We start from the raw sequence: 7,997 nt of genomic DNA, 5'->3' as shown, positions 1-7,997 counted from the left end.
ATTATTTTATGTGACTGGAACGCCGTCGTCGGCGAAGGTCAAGACGGAATAATAACTGGGAAATATGGGTTGGGTAACCGAAATGAAAGAGGAAAAAGGCTACTTGAATTCTGCACGGAGCACAGGCTAGTGGTTGCCAACACTTTATTCAAAAATCCCCTGCGAAGAAGATACACGTGGAAGATGCCAGGAGACCGTAGAAGATTCCAAATCGACTACATTCTAGTGAAACAAAGTTTCAGGAACCAGGTGAAGGACTGCAAAAGCTATCCAGGGGCAGATATAGATAGTGACCATAACCTAGTTATGATGAAATGCCACCTTAAATTTAAAAAGTTGAAGAAAGCCGTGAAAAACATATGGCAGGTTGAAAAATTGAGGGAGGTTCAGCATCAACTGGCTTTTAAAGAGGCTGTAGAAAATAAAAAAGTGGAGAATACGACCAACTAACCAATGGAAGAGAGTTGGAAAACCATTAGAAGTGGTCTGCAGGCGGCAGCTGAGTAAGTTCTTGGTAAAAGAAGAGTCGTTATGAAAAAACCATGGATCACGCAGGAAGTATTAGACCTCATTGAAGAAAGAAGAAAATAGAAGGCTGCGAAAACAGAGGAAGGACAGAATCGTTACAAGAGAATAACGAACGAAATATGTCGTAAAGCGCGGAAGGCTAGAGAAACGTGGATGAAAAGCATTTGCGAAGACGTGCAAAACAATCTTAAACCTGGAAAAGTAGAGGCCGCTTATAGGATAGTGAGGAACCACTTAAAGGAAAGGGGCGTAAGATGTAATACCCTTAGGGACAAAAACGGAGAACTATTGATTGAAAACGAAGAAAAAGAGAAGAGATGGAAGGAATATCCGGAAGATTTGTACAAAGGAAGACGCCTCAGAACGAATGCTATCGAAAACGAGAGGGAAGTGGATACCGATGACATGGGAGCCCCAATTTTAAGATCGGAATTTGATGCGGCTGTAAGAGATCTCAGGATAAATAAAGCGTCTGGCATTGATGACATTCCTGCAGCACTAATTAAAAATTCAGGAGAGAAGACGTTGAACCAGCTTTACAAAATCATTAGTGAAATGTATACGACAGGTGAGATACCTAAGGATTTCGAGAGGAACATTATAATCCTTATTCCTAAGAAGAAAAGAGCGGAGAAGTGCGAAGATTTTAGGACCATAAGCCTTACTACACATGCGTCAAAGATACTGACAAGGATCATCTATGGAAGAATAGAACGAAAAGCAGAAGAGTACTTGGATAAGGACCAATTTGGATTCAGAAAAAACAAAGGCACAATGGAAGCAATATTGGCCATTAGTCTGCTCATAGAGAAGAGAATGGAAAAGAACAAGCCAACATTCGTTGCGTTTGTGGACTTAGAGAAAGCATTTGATAACGTGGATTGGAGCAAAATGCTTGGAATCCTAAAGGAAATTGAGGTTCTTTATAATGACAGAAGAATCATCCACAGTTTATAAAAAAAAACCAAGTAGCCGTGATAAAATCAGGGCCCAGCTGTGAAGAAGCAAGAATTAAGAAAGGAGTGCGACAAGGCTGTACATTGTCACCCGTAATTTTCAACGTTTACATTGAAAAAGCCATTAATGAAATCAAAGAAAAGGAATTGGGAGTGAATATCCAAGGAGAAAAAATTAGCATGCTAAGATTTGCCGATGACATAGCGGTTATATCAGAAACAGAGAAGGATTTGAAAAATATTCTGGTTAATATAGGTAGGGTAATGAGTAGATATCAACAGAAAATAAGCACGAAGAAAACCAAGATCTTAGTATGCAGCAGAAGAGAAGAAGTCAAGACCAACATTAAAATAGGGAGGCAAAAACTGATAGAGGTGGATGAATTCTGTTATTTGGGAAGCAAGATAACTAGTGACGGGAGAAGCAAGAAAGAAATTATCAGCAGAATAGCCCAGGCGAAGAGAGCATTCCACCAAAAGAGAGACCTGCTTACAGCGGGAAACTTAAATATGGAAACAATTTATGAGAACCTACATCTGGAGTATACTCCTATACGGAAGTGAGGCATGGACAAAGACCGCAGCGGAGAAAGCAAGGATAGAGGCCTTTGAAATGTGGTGCTACGGAAGAATGATGAAAATCAAATGGATCGACCGAGTTAGTAACGAGGAAGTTCTAAGAAGGGTAGGAAAGAAGAGAAGCCTCATGAAAGCCTTAATAAGAGCCGGAACAACCTTATAGGCCACATCTTGAGGCATGATGGCCTGATGAAGACAATCGTCGAAGGGCAAGTGGAAGGCAAGAATGGAAAAGGAAGACCTCGAACAAAATATATGGAACAAGTAAAGAGAGATGTGAAAGAGAAGAAATACATAGGTGTGAAAAGATTAGCTGATAGGATAACTGAGTGGAGAGCTGCGTCAAACCAATCCATGGATTGTTGACCAGTAATGATGATGATTATTGGCTTAATTTGGCGCGAGCTCTATCCTCGCGCGTCCAAACCAACCTTTGGGTTGAATCAGTGAGTGAATACTATCAGTTATTCCAAATATATATTATTTCGGTTTTACATTCACATGCTCCCATGAACCCTCCTCAATAAGGCACTTCGGCATGTGGCGGGGCTAATAATGAAGGATATACATTACTTATTGGAAAAAACATATTTTGGGAGTTGCAGTGATTTGAATGCCCTACCCCAGCTATTTTTTATTAAAGTACGTCATTGTTTTGGAGAAAAGCGAATTAATATATCTATCCGTTCGGCAAAATCATCATCACTGGTCAACAATCCTAGGATTGGTTTGACGCAGCTCTCCACTCAGTTCTCTTATCAGCTAATATTTTCACACCTACGTTTCTCTTCTCTTTCACATCCTTCTTTACTTGTTCCATATATTTTGTTCAAGGTGTTCCTTTTCCGTTCTTGCCTTCCACTTGTCCCTCGACGATTGCCTTCATCAGGCCATCATGTCTCAAGATGTGGCCTATAAGGTTGTTCCGTCTTCTTATTAAGGTTTTCATGGGGCTTCTCTTCTCTCCTACCCTTCTTAGGACTTCCTCGTTACTAACTCGGTCGATCCATTTGATTTTCATCATTATTTAGTAGCACCACATTTCGAAGGCCTATTTCCTTGCTTTCTTCGCTTCGGTCATTGTCCATGCCTCACTTCCATATAGGAGCATACTCCAAATGTGAGTTCATATAAATTGTTTCTTTACTTCCATATTTAAGTTTCCCGCTGTATGCAGGTCTCCCTCTTGGTGGAATGCCCTCTTCGCCTGGGCTATTCTGCTGATAATTTCTTTATTACTTCTCCCGTCGCTACTCCTCCTGCTTCCCAAATAACCGAATTCATTCACCTCTATCAGTTTTTACATCCCTATATTAATGTTAGTCTTGACTTCTTGTGTCTCATTTTTCGTTTAATCGGTTCTAATGGTGAGGTTTTGAGGTGATGCTCCCCGTGCTGATGTGGAAGAAGAGTTGCTCAGGCAATGTCAGACCAACAATTTTTGAAGCTGTGGAGCGCTTTATGCTCGCTCCTAGCAGTTTCAAACGGGAAACTTACTGCTCTCCTTCGAATTATGCCGACCAAATTTCACGGATCAATGTCATCTGCACCCATGTTCTCGCTGTATTGTCGGCGTGAGGAGGGCGAAGTAATGTGTCAATAAAATACTAAGGAAGGCTGCGCGTTTCGTCAAAAACTGCTACGGGCGTACAGACAATGTTACTCAGATGTTAAGCGAGTTAGGCTGGGAGCCGCTGGAAACTCGGAGGCTGCGCGCTAGGCTTAGATTGCTTGAACAAATGAGAATGGATATCTTTAAGAGCGACGCAGAGAACATAATATCAGAGGCACACTATATTTCCAGGTCCAATAGAAGCGATAAATTAAGAGAGATGTTTTGCAGCACTGATAGATATGGGAATTCCTTTTTCCCCCGAACCATAAAGGACTTTAATAAACGCTAGTCCCAACTTCGTTAGAGCACTTCATTTTTTTGCTGTAAACGGCTGGTGTCCTAACACCCCCTGCCACACGCCTTTTAGGCGGCTTGCGGGGTATTATGTAGATGTAGAATGTGTTCAAGAACAGGATATTTTCACGTGTGTGTTGATAGCAGTCGTGTTTAGCTTTCTTTCATTTCGTACTTGGAGGTTATGCATTTTCCTTTTGTCGTCATTAACTGCTATCAATCCTAAGATTGGTTTGGCGCAGCCGTTCACTCTGGTCTCTTGTCGGCTGATCTCGTACCACCCACCTACGTAATTCTCCTGCTTTCCCTCGTTTTCATCGCTTGCTCCATCCCATCCGTGGCTTACCCCGGCCCTTCTTAACTTCCTCCTGTCCTTCAAACTATTAGTTTCATTAGACCCTCCTCTATCATAATATGGCCGATCAAATTCACCCATCTTCAAAATGACCAAAATGTCCTCTCTTCTCTCCTACATTTGTTAGAACTTTCGCACTACTCACACTTGGTCTCTTCATTTGATCCTTTTTAATTATTTTATAGCGCTGAATGGCGAGAGCTTTCTCCGATGCTGTCATCGCTCATGCCTCTCTACCGTTAAGAATCATGATCCAAATGTTAGCCCGAATAAATTGCTCCCTGACTTCCTCGCTTATATTTTCATCTGTAAGACTCTTATTGAGGAGTATCCTCTTCGCTTTGGCTATTCTCCTTACTATTTCCTTTTTGCTGCTGTCACTATTCTTTTGACTTCCGAAGTGGCAGAACTTCTGCATATCATGACGTCCCACTCTAATTTCAATACAATTCTCAAGTTTTTAAGCGCACCTCTCACCTACCTTATAATTTTGTTTGGGATGCTAACTTCCTGCTTGTCTTTCATTAGCCTGTCTCGGTACACTTGCTTAAGGCCATGTTCATCTCCAAAGCACTGCATGAAACAAATGGCTTTTTAAGCAGTCGCACACTGCGGTGCAAAGTATTGTAGCGGCGCCTGTGTGTGATGTGGGCGTCGCTGGGCGACGGGCAGTTTGTTTATATTGATTATTTGTATGAAAATTAATCAGTTCTGATCACGGTCTTAGAATATGAGAAGGTCTGGACACTCTCCGTTTAGGCATGGTCATTTAATGAAGCCGTTTCCCGTTGAGGCCGGTAGGGGCGCCACCTATCCTGAAGGGCAAGTTTCCTACGTATCTGTATACGATACTTCAGTAATTATGAACTAATTTATGGCAAAAATGAATATAAACACATCGACAGTGGCTACTAGTTAACAAGTTAATATGCACTTAACATCTTATAGCGAAAAATACCTAGAAATCGTTCTTATACGTGAGTATTAATAAAATGGAAGGCGTTGGATTTCAGCTTCTTCTGCTTCCATACCTTTGTAAAATCAGTTACAGCCATAACGAAAGATTGTCAGCAGTTAAAACCTTATGTAGTGAGGAAAGGTATTTTTAAGGAAATAATTATTTATAGCTATCTTGTTGAAAACCTTAATATAAGTTGTCATAGAAGCTACGTACGCACCATTGCCTCTGAGCCCATCGGCATGTTTCCACGGCCTTATAAGAATATAGATGTTATTCCTTGCTTTCAAACACTATTAACAAATATAATATCAGAAACGCAAACGGCTTCTTACCAAGGCCGAAGTGAAACACTTCTTATGAAGTGACGTATGTTAATGTTTTTAATCTCCTGAGTCTCGATCAAGTGATAATAATAATGGTAGGGCACAGCAAACCTAAAAAAATGATTCTATCCTAGGGACATTTTGCGGGTATAGAATAGGGTAGTTTCCTTCATCAAAGAAAACAAAAGGCAATAATTGCGATTCGTTACCCACCATTAGTGTTTTCATAATATACAAATTAATTTCGTTTTAGAAATGCCGGTTTAGACGAATGGCAATGGTCCATTTTTATCCTCATTTGAAAAGGGCCAGATTGGCGCCCATACGATGCCACTCCACGTGACGTCACAGGGACCTAGTTTGTACATGAGAGGATAGGAGTTTTACATCGTCTGAGATTACCGATGTATGCATGAGTCACAGAGCTCAGGGAAACATGTCTTCATAATCACTTATTAAAACTGGCTAAGGTCGGAAAGTTTTCTTCATTTGATAAGGTATTAATAATCCTTATTTAAGCCAAGCGCTACCACCCAGCAGGGTACTCAGCTACCCGCTAGCAGCCTGCGACGTATCAGCGCTAAGCCTCGCCTCAAGGTCACCTCACCGGGCGGGAGGGGGAACCAGAAATACGACGTACGGAGAGATTTCCCGGCATTCATACTTACGCGTCGCGTTTTCGCGCGCTTGAAATTTTTCACTTTTCATTTAATCGCGAAAAATAGATATTGTCATTAAAAAATCTAAAAGCGTGAAATTCTTACTCCAGGAGTAATAATCTTTCGATTTAGGCAATAAAGAAATGATAGGAAACCACCCTATAGGCATATTTAATCGTTGAACAGGGTGAATAATTTCCGGAAGTACCATTATTACCATTAAAGGCTATTTTATAACGATGCTTGCCTACTCACCAAAGGAATAATTTGAGATTTAAGGAAGTAAAATACCATATGAAAGATAAGAACGAAAGAGATTTTGCAAATAATTTCCGAATAAACTTCCACGAAAACAGTGCAATGGATATAATCCGAGGGATTTGCGGATGTCTGATCACTTTCAGGTGCTGGCAAATCTGAAATATTATCCCTCGCCCAAAAATAAGATGAGTAGTACGACAGAAACCATAGGCTAATACTGCTAATACGCGGTAAATGTACTTTTCATGAGAGTTGCACGCACCATCGATAACAGCTGCATTAAAAGAAATCATCGAAAGAGGTATTAAGAATGAAAACGATTCACATTTTTCCAACTTATATAATGTACACACACATCAAATCTACATTTCCAGAATGATTACACAATGCTATTGAAACTGAGATTATTTATACAATCAATGCAAGGTAATGTCATGAAAAATAAGTTTTAAGTACTCACAATTTAACATTTCTATTAATTCTTTCTATTACTAATTTCTATTTCTAATTACTAATCATTCTTAGAGATTCAATTTAGTAGGAGAGAATGATGAATAGTTGATGAAAGCCGTCGCACATCTTGCATTTTCTCAGTGTTACTTCATTCCTCCACTGTGAATGACATTGAACACTGGAACAGCAGAACCTGTAATTTAAAATATGTATAAATTTTGGAGCTTTAGCACACCAAAAAAAGGAATCGTACAGCTATTTTATCGCTTCTCAGGGTCCTCGGGGACTCTAAAAAGCGAAATCCCCGAAGTCTTGTGGCCATAACCAGTGGTGCAACGCGGTACCACACATGTCCACGGCATTTTCCTTTTTTCAGTAAATCCGCGATATATATCCACGAAATATTAATGTAGAACAATAAAGAAATAATGCAGAAGACTAACATTCGAAAATAAATGAAAAATAAATCTTAATTAGTTACAAAAATGACTGTTTCCACTCACCTGTAGTATGCGCTCAACAATACGGAAATTAACTTACCTGCTAATTCTTGCCCTCCAGAATACGTGGCGCCGCCCCGGCAAACGTGCGGCAGGTTGAGGAAACGACTTCAATAAAAGACCATGGGTTCCCAATGGAGTGGGATAGGAAGTGTCATGGGGCTGGTTCTGATAAGATATCGTTCGTTGAAGTGTTTTCAATAAAGTGCTGCTGAATTCTAAAGTGTCGACAGCTAATTTCGATTAGAACCCGTAACAGTATTGATACCAAGGCGGAAATGGCATGGATCCTCTAGAAAATATAATTTGACTCACGACCATCCGGGATCTCTCGATTTCCAGTGCTATCAGTTCAGCCACCTTGCCATCTCCTGGCAATGCCAGTCGCCTTGAAGGAAGATTGCTTGGTGGTGTAACTGGTAAAACACCTGACCAGCAATCGGAGGATCCGGGTTCTAATCCCGGCTAAGCCGAATTATGAGTTCATGGTGAATTTCACCCTTTTTGTATGTA

Source organism: Ischnura elegans, chromosome 5 (genome assembly GCF_921293095.1).
Source record: "Ischnura elegans chromosome 5, ioIscEleg1.1, whole genome shotgun sequence".
Taxonomy (NCBI): Eukaryota; Metazoa; Arthropoda; class Insecta; order Odonata; family Coenagrionidae; genus Ischnura; species Ischnura elegans.
This window is presented reverse-complemented; position numbering follows the sequence as displayed.